Source organism: Diabrotica undecimpunctata, chromosome 8, assembly GCF_040954645.1.
Source record: "Diabrotica undecimpunctata isolate CICGRU chromosome 8, icDiaUnde3, whole genome shotgun sequence".
In the NCBI taxonomy this organism is placed as follows: Eukaryota; Metazoa; Arthropoda; class Insecta; order Coleoptera; family Chrysomelidae; genus Diabrotica; species Diabrotica undecimpunctata.
Genome location: NC_092810.1, coordinates 68,646,249 through 68,659,684, shown reverse-complemented (window position 1 = coordinate 68,659,684; position 13,436 = coordinate 68,646,249). Strand labels below are relative to the sequence as shown.

The 13,436-nt window shown below is 31.7% G+C and overlaps 1 protein-coding gene across 2 annotated transcripts in view; it reads left to right on the top strand.

Annotated features, from left to right (window-relative positions):
* Positions 1-13,436, top strand: part of spg (dedicator of cytokinesis spg) — a 255,921-nt gene that overhangs the window by 4,176 nt on the left and 238,309 nt on the right. The gene's annotated exons all lie outside the window — the stretch shown is intronic.

The following is a 13,436-nucleotide window of genomic DNA, read 5'->3' as shown; positions in this document are numbered from 1 at the left end:
CTACTCTAAAATACGTTTTGCCCATTGGTTGTTTGATAATCTGGCGACGTGTCCTGCCCAATTTCATTTTAACGACGCGATTTTTTCGATGACATCTGTTGTTTTTGTTCTACGACGTATTTCTTCGTTTGGGATTCGGTCTCTCAGAGAGAACACCCAACATCTGGCGCTCCATAGCCATCTGAGTCACGCGAATCTTATTAACTACCTTTTTTGTGAGTGTTAATGTTTCCGCTCCATAAGTGATTACAGGTAACACACATTGGTCAAAGATTTTCCTTTTGAGGTATATGGGTAGATCCGATTTAAATACATAGTTTAATTTACCAAACGCTGCCCTGGCTAATCCTATGCGACGTGGGAGCTCACATATCTGATTATCTCTACCCAACCGAATTTCATGTCCTAGGTACTTATACAATGTAGTCTGCACAATATCCATTCCATCATCAGCAATATTTCGATTTAGCACCACATTAGTCGTTATTTGTGTCTTGATCATATTAATCTTCCGACTTCTTCTCTCCGATCATATTAATCTTCTAGTCCGACCTCCAAGGAAGCGTGATATAATTTTTCAAACATTATTATTGCATCATCCATACGATCGGCTATAAGGATGATCTCATCTGCAAATCTTAAATGACTGAGCTTCTCTCTATTTATGTTGATACCATGCTCCTTCAGATGTGTCTTCTTCCAAGTATGTTCTAAAAGCGTCGTGAATAGCTTTCGAGAGATTATGTCTCCTTGCTGTACTCCTCGCTGTATACAGAATTTATTTGTTTCTTGTTCAGATAGTCTTACACCAGCTGTGGCATTTTGGTTTGATTATGTTAATGTAGCGATGGTATATTCGGCATTCTGTCAATGCTTTTAACATTTTCTGATGGCTTATGATATCGAATGCTTTCTCGTAGTCGACAAATATCAGTGCTAGTGGTTTGTTGTATTCTGCAGACTTCTTTTGATAATTTTTGTGGAAATTCCATAGTGACAGGTTAATCTAAGTAATACATTTTGATTTTGAGCGATTTTGAGTTTTTACAACAAATTTGAGGCATTTGAAATATGCCTAAAAACGCAATTTAAACTTTCACATTACAAACGATCCAAAACGTTTAAAACGGCTTCTTTTCGATTGCGCAAGTAAGTTTTTCGCACCTACACAACTTCCACTACAAATCCATTCCAGCTACAAATTCAACCCAATGCCGTCTTCATGGAAGAATTTCACGTGAAGTGAGATCGTGTGTAATGTTAAAGTTTAAATTCAGTGTTTTTTAGGTATATTTCATATATATATATATATATATATATATATATATATATATATATATACATATATATATATATATATATATATATATATATATTCAGGGATTCTACAGTATTCACTACCTTCCCATTTCCCTTCCCTTCCATCGTTTAGGCCTCTCTTACTCATGGCGTCGTCTACTTCGTTCCTTCAGGATTTTCGGGGTCGTCCTCTTTTTCTCCTTCCTATGTTGCTCCATTTCAAATGCCTAATATTTGGCATCAAAATTGAAATTTCATGTTATAAGGTTTAAAGATTAGGCACACAATGGAAATTTCACAGCGACAGGTCAATGGAAGTGATAAATTTTATTAAACTCACGAAAATAGAAAAAAATGGCAAAAATCGCTCAAAGTTTATTTATTTAACAGATTTATAAAAATTGACTCGGCAAAATACAAAAATTGCATACGAAAGCTGCACTCTTCACCTTTAAAACGCATTTTGATTTTTGTTAATAGAACATTCTGATCAAAAGATATCGAATTTTTACCGTCGAGTTAATACAAATTTTATTGAGAAAATTGATTTCGCGCGCATAACTCACTTTCAAAATGACCGGTCGCTTCAAGCGCTGTTTCTGAGAGAACGGTTCATTCTACACAAAAAGTGCTAATAAACACTTTTGTTAAAAATTATCTCAGCTACATTTCTTGTTTGAAGCCTTTTTTTCTATGGCTTGCATATTCTTGGTAAATCAATGTTTTCTGTCCCCTTAAGAGGGGGTTTTTAGGGGATACCCGGGGGTAGGAGTGGCAAATTTTTTTTGCATCTTTTTGGGGTTCCAATATTTACATTCTCAGGAAAAATTCAGCTTTTTTGTGTGATATGACATAAGTTTTAAAAAAATTATAATTTAAATTTTTTTACTTTTTATTTAAAATATTTTCATGAAAGCGACATGCAAGGAACATTTTTAATTTTTGTGAGTTGATAAGACAGCAATAGATTTAAATAACTGCATAGAAAATTAAATTTATGTTTTTTTGCTAAATTCTGAAAAGTTGGCATATTACGGAAAAATATGTTAATGCATTTTTAATTCATTTTTATGCGCAGCAGCTATACCCCGTTATGTAAAAAAGTTCATTACATATTCATTACAATTCACATAGTAGTTGCTACTGTGGCCTATATGGAACTATTTTCGACTATAACTGTCATTTATTTGGATCAGCGGCCAATACACATCTAAACAAACTTGAAGTTAAAAAAAAATGCCTGAGATTATGCCTAGGTTATTTAAAATCCACTCCACTCCAAATAATGGAAAATGAAGCGTTGGAACCTCCATTGCATTTACGCCGCCAATTCCTTAGCGACAAATTTACAGTCCGTATTATGTCCAAAAATTGTAAATACCTTCAAGATCTTAATGAGCTATCAGTTTTAGATCTCACTCATAGGTACTGGAGAACTAAAAAATCTATACCTTTGGTAGAAAGCTAAGTACGGTAAAATATAACAATATTCTCTATATAAGCCAAATTTCGCCCTACTATGGTGAAATGACAAAAACACTATTTTCTAGAAAGGTTAAAATATGTTACTTAAATTCACATTTACTCCCAAATATGTTTGATATAATTATTAAAGAAAAATGGACAAATTATCAGTACATTTTTACTGATGTGTCAAAATATGCAAATGGAACGGGCTGTGCAATGTTCCACGAAAATAAAAATTACCTTCACCAGTATAGCTTACCTAGTAAATGCTCAATATACACAGCAAAAATTATGGCAATAATGTTTGCTCTTTACTATGTAGTACTGAACCCGACTAGCAACTATGTTATATTTACTGACAGTAAAAGCGCGGTCGACAGATTTAACAACATTCAAACAGTCAAACACATAAACCACATTGAACTGAAAATTCTTCAAATTCTTTATGAAACTATACAATTAGGATTAAATGTAATAATTACATAGGGCCATTCGGGAATAAAAGGCAATGAGATCGTTGACAATTTGGCTAAATCAGCATATATGCTTGGAGAAAAAGTAAACAAAAATTTAATTCCAGCGACAGATATTGACACCGCGCCGTCATAACGGTTCACCGTTAGAGCTCTTGTTAACGACAACGGTCAACGGGTCGTTTTTGACACCGTCCCGTCGGCCGTTGCTCAGTGTCTTTCAGGTTCTTATGAATGTTTGTTCACGCAACGGCAACCAACCCGTTGGTTAACTTTTCACCGTCTACGTATCCAGTCCCCCTCGGCAAGACGTTCGACGGGCCGGTACCGTGAACCCTCAGTGAACCTTTTTAGTTTATGGAAGTGTGTTAACGGCGTTGGGCGAGCATCCGTTGTTTCAATAAATTTCTTTCTTTGTTGCCGCTAAACTATGAATTTTGATATGGAGATTTTAATAAGTGCGGTCGAAAATCGACCTGTGTTGTGGGATAAAACCACGAAAAGCTATAAAAATAAGCAGCTCATGTTTTAATTTAATTTAATCAGCGTTTTAATTTATCATGTACTATTCCTAACAATTTGCGAAAAGTTTCTTGACCTATTAGGAAGTAATGGAAGAATTTTGTTTCTTTTTTTTTCAATTCTTCGTAAAGAGTATGGAAAGCACCATACTTTTCTCTTTCTAACAAAATAGGATGTATCCATATTTGTCTTTTACGCTTCTCCCGTTTCTTCTGCTTTTTTTTATACAAATAATACGCTAGTATAATTTTTTGCTTTGACGACGACGATGATATAACATGTATTGCGTGCACTTGTTACTTTAAAACTGACGATATTTGGAGATTCCATACTATCAACGGACGCATATCCCTTGAAATTTATGAACCGTCGACACGGGTACCCGTTTAGCATCGGCCCGTTACCCGTTGAAAAAAACGTTCGTTAACAAGAGCCCTTAGTAGACAAAAACTTAAAAATAATTGGCATTTACATTACAGAGAATGTAAGACTGGTTTAAACTTTTATCATTGTAACACTAGGATACCCTCAAGAAGATGGTTCTACACAGAATCTAATCGACATTTTATAAAGATCATTAATTGGCTGAGAGCAAATCATGCTCTTACGCCATCTTACATGCATGGAATCGGTTTATCAAATACTCCTAATTGTACTTGTGGCAAACTAGGCGATCTAACACATATTATATTAGAATGTGATTTAAAAATTAATAATATAAACGAACTTTATAAGGAATTAATAAATTCCAAGTGTTGTTTTCCAATAAACCTTAGTCTTTTAATATTTTCAAATAATATGGAAATTCTTCATTGTATTTACAAACATGTTAAAATATGTAAGTACAAGTTGTAAATAGTATAAAGGCACAATCTGTTAATATGGTTTGAAAAAAAAAACAAAAAAAAAGTATATCACAAATAATTAAAAAAAAAACATAAAATAATTAAGAAAATAGAAATAGAACAAAAAACAAAAAAGCAACAAAACAACAAAAAAGGAAACAAAACAAAAAAAAACAAGAAAACAAAAGAATAAAAAAAAACAAAATAAAAATATATCAAAGATATATTTTTATATATCTCTATATGTATAGAGAATTACATCGCTATGATATATTTTCTTCTTATCTGTTAAAATGCAATTCCGGCAGCGTTTTATATATCGAAAGTTAAGATCATGTAATAATTTTCGCAATGATTCACGGCTAATTTTTGTAAAATTATCAATTTCTCCAATTTTACTTAATACAGATTTGATAGTGAGAGCTATGTTTTCAGTGAAAAACGAATGTGCTATTCTGTGGAGGATTTTTTTTTGAGGCTCATCCAATAGATTTTCGTCCGCGTTGATTTGTATTTGGAGGTTTAAATCGTTTGTCAGTTTTTCTTGTCGCACGATACGTTCAACTATAGCCACTGGCAATCCTGTTAAAAAGTAACAGCGACTTTTTCAGTCCATCATATACCTTAAAGTTTCCAGATAATTTGTTTATCCTCTTGTGAGACGGATATTGGGTATATGACGTGGGATTTGATATATCTATTAATATTTTGTCTTACCTTAGAATAAAAAACAAATTAACAAAATAAGTACCAAAACTATCCAGACGAAGCATTCTAACACAAATTGCATAAAGTGTCCGCATATGTAAAATTACAATGTTGCCGATTGACTATTTACCCGCTATTTAATACTCAATCGAATAGTAAATAGTACGAGGTCATTTAATTAATTGGGCCATAATAAGGTCATTAACTTAAAAAGAAATAATGAAACAAAAACGCCGTTGGCATTATAAAATGCCATATCAGTTGAAGGTTTGGTGGACTATAGGGCGGTATATATTTATTAATGAGGCCTTTATAAATGTTAGATGGTCATTTGTCCCATACCCAGGGCGAAATTCAGGTGCAAACAATTTATATACAGGTAGTTCAAAAGACTGATTGACACATAGTTTTCGAGGTTCGTTTGATCTTCTGTCCGTTATGTCATTTATAGTTAGTATAGCTTGGCGTTGTAAGCAGATATTAAAGAGTTCGTGTATGCCACTGATTAGAGCAAGTCCTTTGATTTTTATCGTGTCTTGTGCTACTCCGTCCTCGCCTGGGACAGTATAATTTTAACATTTTTCTACAAAGCAAGATACATTTCGGTCGTTGACATATCAGGAATGTGTTGGTCGTTGACATATCTGAAACTTTTCATAACTGTTTGTTTTGTATGTTCTGTTTTATCTATGGCAAATTTATTTGTGTATAGGGTTTCGTAGAATTCTTGTTTGATGTTGGTTTTGTTTAGTGGTCTGCAAATTCTTTTTATTTTTGTATGCTCTTATCTTTCTGATATCTTTTGAGATTTCCTGATTAATTTTATTTATATCGTATTCGGTATTCCAATCTTTTAACATATTTCTTCCTTCGTGCATTTTAATTATGGCTAATTGACTACATATTCTTATTTCACATTCAAATCTTTCTTTGTGTACTCGTTATGGTGTAATTAAGCTGCTTAACTCATTTATATAATTTGTAAATATTCTGTTCTGTAAGGGAGGGGTTAGTTATTCCGCAAATTCTTTTTAATTTTTTGATTGGGACCAAGCTTCATTATTTGCTTTCTTATTAATTTATTTCTTATTTTCTCGATTTAACTTTCATTTGCGCGAACGATTCTACGGAAACTTCGATTCGCGAATTTTTAAGGACAATGACCAATGACCTCTATAACTATAAACTTTTTGTCTGTAATTATGTATTTCATTGCGCGTTTTGCCTTTCTATGTCCATGTATGTCCATCTTCTAGAGGTTTTTTTATAGAAGCTATTCATGTGATTTAATTTATGTTATAGAAGACTGTGAACAAGATTTCATCGCGCTCGCTCTTCCGTCGCGCTCTCATAAGTTAAAATTCTAATGAATCGGATTTCAGGCCAGTTTTTGCGTTTATTTTTATTAATGATGGATTTGTGATTGGGAATCTGGAATGTCCAAACCATGCTGCAGGCAAGAAAAATGCAAAGCATTGCCCAGGAACTGCAGAAATACGAAGTAGATATAGCCGCTCTCCAAGAAATCAGGTTTACAGGGTATGGACGCATAAATAAAAAGACCTATAGTTTATACTACTGTGGAGCAGAAAGACAAGGAGACTTTGGAGTGGGATTTATGGTAAGCCATAAATGCTGCAGGTCGTTATTGGGTTTCACTCCAGTTAATAAAAGAATATGTAAAATGCGCCTAAGGGGTAAGTTTCATAATATGTATTATAATTATTAATATCCATGCTCCAACCGAAACAGCAGATGAACTAGTAACCGATCAATTGTACGACTAACTACAAGTGGAATGTAAAAACGTGCAAAAGGGAGAAGAAGAAATAATTCATAATACAGCAGAACAATTAGTTGAGGAACATTAACATTAAAAGAAACTATATACATTATAATACATCTGAAAAATAACAAAGCGCCTGGCACAGATGGAATATCTGCAACACTGATAAAGAATGGTGGGCATGTGCTATTAAAGCGTATTCATTAACTAATCTGCCGGAATTGGACACTAGAAGTCATCCCAAAGGATTAGAAAGTAGGAATTATATTTTCTACATATAAGGGGAGAGACAAACGACTCTGCAAAAATTATAGGGGCATAAAACTGTTAAATGTCGCCTACAAGATATCTGGAATTATGTACAGCCGTCTTGAATAATTTTCGGAAGAAATTATTGGTGAATACCAATGTGGTTTCAGACCAAAGATGTCAACTATAGACCAAATACATATGTTAAGAAGTATACATGAAAAATTCGTTGAATAATAGATACCAATTTACAACTTGTATATTGATTTCAAACAGGCGTTTGATGGAGTAGATAGACAAAAAATGTTAAAATAACTATCCATGTTAGGAATACCGAAAAAGTTAGTTAAACTTATACAAATCACTTTGGAGGGTTCCAAGGCTATGGTGAGAATAGATGGAGATATGACAGAGGGATTTGATATTGAAAATGGAGTTAGACAAGGTGATGCCTTTTCAACAACACTTTTTAATCTAACTCTGGAAGCTATTATCATAAAACTAGATATGAACTGCTTTTGGTCTAAATATAAATGAAAGAAAAACAATATATGGAGTGCACAAAGTTGAATCGACATGAGAATCTGAAGATAGACAACCATACCTACGAATATGCTTCCACCTATCCCTACCTAGGCTCAATAATAAATGACAGCAACAATGTCATTCAAGAAATACAAGCACGGATTCTTAGCGGTAATAAATGGATTTGTGGATAAAAAGGCTTAAATTTGAAATATTAGAACGAAACTTAATTGTGAAAGATATTTGGACCAACTATAAGCTGAATGAATTAATGCAGAGCGCAGATATCGTTAGATTTGTAATGTCACAAATACTAGCCTTTAGTTACTACTAAAGGCCTCGTAAAATGTATATTTTTGTAATATAGTCCTCTGTTTCTTGATATTTCAGTTTAAGGAAAATTTGTCCATCATCAGTGCAGTTACCACATTAAATATTTCTTCGTAATCGATTATTATCACACATAAACGTTTTTACCAGACGATAAGAAGAGTATTTAACTAAAAGATTGTCAAAGAATAACAAACGACCTGGCACATGTAGGACATCCAGAAGATCGCTTCAATTTTTTCTCGATTTCCGTACGATTTCCAAAATTGTACAAAATTGTGTTGCAAATATTTATTTTTTAAATTCCACTATTAATTTACTAATGAATTGCGTTATAAAAGTGATAATTATTTCAGATTGTAGAATGTGCGGTAATAGGAATTCATCCGGTGAAGATATGCTCTTTTCCTGGAAACTTTTTTAAATATTTGTATTGGAATGGAATTTTTTTAATGTTAATTGAAAATCTAGAGTTCATTAGATGATAACTATGTAAAAGTTTCCGTGATGTACTAACTGTTATGTAATGATTATTATTTATTAATGATTGTGACTGCTATTAAATATTTATAAAATAATTTCTTTAGCACATAATATATGATTATATAATTTATCAAAATGGACTTCCCCGAAACAAATAACATAGACGATTTTGTGGCAATCGAGCACCATTTATATTATAAGGTAGCTCAGTAAAAAATACGATACTAAAGAAACAAACGTTCACATATTCTCTAAAAATTGCTCTGGTTATTGTTAAGATGCGGTTTTCATTGAAAAAAAAAATGAGTGCTCATATTTTTATTCTATTTATTTTCATCTATGTATTTAATTTATGGATTGCTTCGCTTGTGTAAATTGGGTGTATCTTTCTGATTTTGACTAAGTCAAGTTTTAGTGTATGGAGATAATCAGCAATATTGTTATTACTACATAGCATATTTTTAAGTGCTGTGGTTTGATAAAAAAGTTGGTTATATGCGCAGTTAAACCACTCTCTCAGATTGTGAAACTATGCCATTTGCTCCTCCTCCATCGCTGTTTTCTTGGAATCTTTCCTTGTATTGTAACCTGCAGAGGCTGGTTCTTTTGTCTTTCTCATTACGTGACCAAATTTGTACCTATATTTTATTGCTCAGTTCCGTTTCTTTGAAAATTTTCTCTTAACTTGATATTTTCAATATACTTCTCTAAAACCGCATCTCAAAAACCTCTACCTTTGTCATCATCGTTTTAGCCAGAAGAGCAGATTCGATACCATCTTACAGAATACTGAATATATAACTTATCAGCATACGTATTTTTTACTGGTTTTCTTTTGATTAAAACAAGAGAAGTACAGCGTGTTGAACGGTATTTTATCCATGTAAATATTTTTGTATAAAATAGCCCACCTTCTCATTTTTTTTTATTTTCCGTTTTGAAAGCAAGATGTAAACGTGAATTCTACTCATGAGAGAAACCCCTTAAGGGGGTATAGGGTTTTATTTTGCGTTTTTTTTTAATTTTTTGTTTCGATAGTATGACTCTTGAAGAGTATAAAGTTCAAATTTCAGAGTAATCGGAGCAAAATTGATGGAGTTATAGGCATTTATGAGTGAGTGAGGTGACTGAGTTAGGTGAGTGAATGAAGTGAGTAAATGAGGTGGGTTAGTGGGGTGAGTGAGTGAGGTGAGTGAGTGAGGTGAGTGAGCTTGGTGAGTGAGTGAGATGAGTGAGTGAGGTGAGTTAGCACTCACATAGAAATTGGATAAGTACAGTGTCAAGTTTTCATAGTTATGCACTCGCGGCAGATAATAGTGGAATTACTAGAGCGGATAAAATAACTGCAGATGCAACAGAAAAAAGGCAGAGTTCGTCGAAAGCAGGAGCGAAAAGATATTCTAGATATTTTAGCAGGAAGCACGTTGTTATATGAGCCTGGAATAGACAATACTGTGTGAGTATATAAAAATAAGCTTTCTTTTAACGCGTTTTTCTGGGAATAATTTTTTTTAAGTTGGTGTTCACTGTATTTCAAAAACTACTCTATTTGATCCATTTGAATTTTTGTCAACAGATGATCCAGTTACATATAAGTTACGATGAAAACCGCAAAGTAACTTTTTTATCTTTGAAAATTAGCTGCCATTTACTTAATTTTTAATTTCAGATAATACTCTTTGTACTATAATGTACTAATGTTATAAATAAATTTATATTAAACAATTTTTCAAAAAAAAAAAAAAATCTTAAAATATGTTTAAAATATTGAAAATAAACCTTACTCCCCCCCCCCTTTAAAAAGGGGCCCAGTTTGGACAGAGTTTCAAAACATCCCGTATTCAAATAGGTATTATATTAGTGGAGATACGTAGACGATGTACTGGTATGTTTTACAGGAACTAACAGGAGTAACAGGCAACTTGACCCATTTTTATAGTATATTAATTCACTACATAGTCATATTGAATTTACAATAAAAACAGAACAAAATCAATCCATAAATTTTTTAGATTTAAAAATTATCAGACTTAAAAACAAACATGAGTTCTCCGTATTTCATAAACCTACTCATACTGACACGTCTGTATACAATTCATTATCCTATCCTACACAACATAAACTAGCAGCCTAGCATAGCATTACATAGATTAACAGAAATTCCGATGTCAAAATACAACGTTGAGACATAATTAAATAGCATTAAGCAAATAGCAGTAAACAATGGGTAGATAGTTTAAATTTTTAGCAGTACCTTCTGCTCGATTACATATACAGGCAAATTATTAACAAAAATAGCCAAACACATAAAAAAGAATAACACCAGCTTTTAGAACAAACAACAACTTGGGCAAATATATTAAAAACAAAAAGAGCCAAAATAAAAAGCACTTACACAGTGGTGTATACAAACTCAAATGTGACGACTGTCCAAAAACTTACATCGGTCAAACTGGTAGAACTTTTAACAAACGTATAGCAGAACATAAAAGGGCTTTCAATAATAGAAAAACAGATTCTACATACGCACTTTACCTTCTCGATCATAATCATTCTTGTAACGACGAATTTCAAATTCTTCACATCCAAAATAAAGGCCTTAAGCTATCTTTATTAGAATTTATGGAAATTAAAAAAATAAAAAATACACAGACATAATTCTGAATGACCCACTTGAGACAAACAGTTCTCCCCTCCTCAATCTATTTCGTTAAAGACTATGTGTAAACACATACCAATAATAGCTCACTTGAGAAACAGCTGTAGTGATAAGATTTTATAATAAATTTTTAAATTTTGTAGAAGTTATGAAAACAAAGTTTTCAGTGTTGTATTGATATATAAAATGAATTTCTCTCAAGTAACGGTCGAATCCATCGCTTATTTATTTCATTACACAGTTAATCCATTGCAAAGAGAATTAGGTTATTTAAGACCTTTTTTCATATTTTTATTAGTAGTGTACATACCTACTTGGGTTTATATATATATATATATATATATATATATATATATATATATATATATATATATATATATATATATATATATATATATATATATATATATATATATATATATGCTTGGGGGGGGGGGAAGGAATAGTTATGAGACTCCTGACTATCCTGACACATAATATATATTGGTCATTAAAAAGTTTTAAACCGTATTATTTAAAGCAATATTAAAAAATTCGCTTTTATGTTGTAACTTTGGCAACAAGGAACTTTTCCTGAGTTCACTTTTGTGTAGTTATATAGCTATGGGTAAGTTATACCAAATCGACTTAGTTTCATCTCTAAAACTCGTAAATTTATGACCTATATTTTTGTGATACTCTATAAATGCCCTAAAACACAGAGAAATTTAATTTGAGGATCCGTCATTGTATAGTGTTAGCATGAATGGATATCAAAGTATTTAATAGCATCAAAAACTTTTTGAAGGATAATATCACCTAACGAAAAAAGATCTTTATCATTATAAGACTAATCATTAGTTAATTGCCAATTATCATTTCCCTATTATTTTTGGTTTAGTAATTCATACATAATCATTTTCAAATTTGGTACCTATTACTTTTAAATTAGCTAATGGTAAAATCGTTTTGAAAGAAAGCGCTATGCAATGAGTTAATATTATCCCCAAAGTTAGCAAATTTCCTTCTTTTGAAACAAACGCCCTTTTTTTATTTGGATATACGAAATATAATAGATTATGATAATAATTGGATAGTATAAAAAAATGCATGAACAGAAAACACGATATGTGTATATATATATATATATATATATATATATATATATATATATATATATTTATATACATATATATATATATATATATATATATTTATATACATATATATATATATATATATATATATATATATTTATATACATATATATATTTATATACATATATATATTTAATGTTTTTATGATGTTAGTTGTTGAATATATAATTGCATTGTACATACTTTTGATACATACTTTTGCGGTAATGGTTCCGGTATTTATTCATAGTAACATACAAAAAAACTTGTTTTTATTTAGACAGGTAAAAACAATAGTTCAAAGTTACTTCTACAATACAATGTGGTCCATCGAAATGTGGATATTTTTGAAAAGGACTTAAACACGTGAAGTTTAAAGAAGTTCTGAGTTCTGTTTTCATGTGGCATGTTCAAGTTAGGTATGTATTTATATGGGATTAAACCACAATTGGTTGTAATCAAAATTACATTGTATGTTTGTTTTTGAGGTTTCGATTTCCACTCTGGAAATCGGTTTCAAAAAGATTGTAAAATAAGTAGTTGTTATTACTGGTCGTTGTTTATTAATTAGCGCTTTGTTTATCCAAATTTGACAATTGGCAAATAGCCATGACGTTTAGTTCAAAATTCTAAGGGTGATGGTTGTATTCCCATGTTGATATCAAATTCTGATTTTTTGTGTGTTTATGTATAAATTATAGATGATGTGTCTTTGAGGTTCTAATGTGGTATATCCTTGTTGCTGACGTCTTCTTTTAGTATTGGTAACCAGAGCCTGCTACATTGTGTTTGTGGATTTAATACACATGTTTCTTCATCAATTTAGGTGAGGGCTGCTTCGTTGATTTTTCTCTTTTTCTGTTTCTTTCGTGACTATTGACATTTTTCCATTGTACTCTATAATCATTGTCAAACATATGCATGTTTGCATATCTGCGATCTGTCAAAAGTCTGCTTTGGATGTGTGATTCATG